General features: G+C 44.3%; 1 pseudogene; it reads left to right on the plus strand.

Annotated features, from left to right (window-relative positions):
* Positions 1 to 871: 871 nt before the first annotated feature.
* On the plus strand, positions 872 to 1,219 carry LOC100752690 (annotated as a pseudogene).
* The last annotated feature ends 1,243 nt before the right edge of the window (positions 1,220 to 2,462 follow it).

A 2,462-nucleotide genomic window follows, 5' to 3' on the forward strand; every position in this document is an offset into this window, starting at 1 on the left:
GATGTGGAACTGTGATGTAGAAATGTAAGCCAAATAAATCCTTTCCTCCCCCAGGGACTTGGGCCATGGTGTTTCATCACAGCAATAGTAACTCTAAGACAGCAGGCCTGCCTCTGGGTCAGAGGTCAACAAAGTTTCAGCAATGGCCCAGGAGTAGCCGCCACCCGTCACTTCCCTCTTAAATTCTGCTTTGTTTTAGTTTTGTTTTGTTTCCCACAAAAGGTTTGAAACATTGTGACCAGTTAAGACAATGTAGAGATTCCTTCATCTTACATTCATGCTGAGGCCATTTTAGGTTTGACTAGAATTTTATCTACTTGATGGGAAGGCCTGTATAAAATTATCCAACTCTGTCCTAGGAACCCAACATTAAGATACCCCAGCTAGTTTATCTTGGCTTCTGTTGAACTGCCTGCTTGTGCAGACCTCCCTGCTCCCGCTAACTACTTAGTTTCTGTTAAATTGCTTGCTTACACAAAGCTTCCCCTTGCACCCTGGGGCTGTTAACTGAGATTACAGGGTGTAGTTTTTGAGCTTAAAAGTCCCTTGCTTGGTACTGGAGAGATGGCTCAGAGGTTAAGAGCACTGACTGCTCTTCCAGAGGTCCTGAGTTCAATTCCAGCAACCACATGATGGCTCATAACCATCTGCAATGGTATCTGGTGCCCTCTTCTGACCTGCAGGCATACATGCAGCCAGAATACTGTATACATAATAAATAAATCTTCTAAAAACAGGATCAAAAAAAAAAAAGTCCCTTACTCATTTTTTTGAGACATGCAGCAGACCTCTGTCCAGTATGCTCCAGTCCTGACTCACTGCTGCTTGCTCCTGCTGAGAAACAAGTTGATCAGGAAGCCATGCCACAGCCATGGCTTTTTAAGATACCAGAAAGATGCCCTTGGAACCCAAAATGGCAAGTCACCAAATCACGCTCTCTAGCTGCAATGTGAAGTCACTGGAGAAGGTGTGCGCTGATTTCATCAGAGGCCTGATGGAAAAGAATCTGAAAGGCTAGGTGCACAGGCCTACTAAGACACTAAGAATCACTACAAGAAAAACACCTGGTGGTGAAGTTTCCAAGATGTGTGATCATTTACAAATGAGAATCCACGAGTGACTCAGTGATTTACACAGTCTTTCTGAGATTGTTAAACAGGTCACTTCCACCAGTATTGAGTCAGGAGTGGAGGTTGAAGTTACTATGTCAGATGCCTAAGTCAACTATTTTAATAAATTGATTCAATCAGTTGTTTAAAAAAGTCCCTTACTCTATAGGCTCAGAGTTATACCTGGTTCCCAAATATCTGAGTGTAGTCCCAACGAACTGAAATAAAGACTTCCAAATGGCTATAAGCTGTGTCTGAGTGGTTTTCTTTGGTGGGCTCCCCATAACAACATAAAAGCAATACTAAGGCACATACACACTGAATTTACCTTATTATTTCAAGGAGACCCTTGGATGAAAACCCCCAAATGGCCCCTGCTTTCAGAGATACAGAAGAGTCAGCAGTTTTCTATGTGGAGAATAAGGGGTCTTAAATGTGAAAGTTCAGTGGTGGGGAGAGATGGCGGGGTAAGAGTGGGGGGAGGAGAGATTGAGTCTAGGAGGCCTCAGGAGGAGGAAACTATCTGTGAAGATTGAGAAAGGGAAGAGAGACACGAGCAGTCAGTCCTGAGTGTCCACTCTACCCACCTCAAGTGGGTGTGACTTGAGGGAGAACAGAACCTGTCCTTTCAGAAGCTTATGGGAGGAACCAGAAGTTTAGTTTTAAAGGCATTTGGGGTTTCCTGAAGGATGCTAAGCATGACCCGTATTGTTCTACTTAGGGCTGATAAGGAGTGCGTAGATGGACCAAAAATGTGGAGCTTCTCTGGAGAGGAGTTGTTGAGGGATGAAGAGAGGGAGAGGAGCTCTGACTTCTCTACTGACATAGTTTTGTCAACTATGGGGGTGGGGCTTGGGATGGTTGGGTAGACAGATAGACAGACAGAGAGATAGATGGCAGAAGGATGCATGGATAGATAAGCAGAGTCATCCTGAAAGCAGTATAAGGCTTGCTTGTTCTAGGGATTGCTTGGGGAGCAGGAAGGTCTTGAGGTTAGCCTGGACTGTTCTGTGGCCCTTAGGCTCTTTAAAAGGTGAATGGAACACTCACTTCCTGTCTGCCTTGAGCGGGCAAATAGGTTCTTGTTCATACAGATGTATGAGCCATGTGTTTTCTCACGTGACCCACAGCTTTCAGTTTTAACATCACACATCACATATTGTCATAACAGATAATATGTTTACTCAGGTCCTTATCCTAGGATTCTGGAGAGTCTGCTCATGGGTCTTATGCATGGGATTTTGAAGAAGGCAGCTAGTCTTTTTCTATAGGAAGCTGGCTGTCCTGTTTAGGGTAGACAATGCCTGGTGAACATGAGAAAATCCTGTTAAGCACTAGGAAGAAATCAGCATG

This window comes from Cricetulus griseus, chromosome 3 (genome assembly GCF_003668045.3).
Source record: "Cricetulus griseus strain 17A/GY chromosome 3, alternate assembly CriGri-PICRH-1.0, whole genome shotgun sequence".
Lineage (NCBI taxonomy): Eukaryota > Metazoa > Chordata > Mammalia > Rodentia > Cricetidae > Cricetulus > Cricetulus griseus.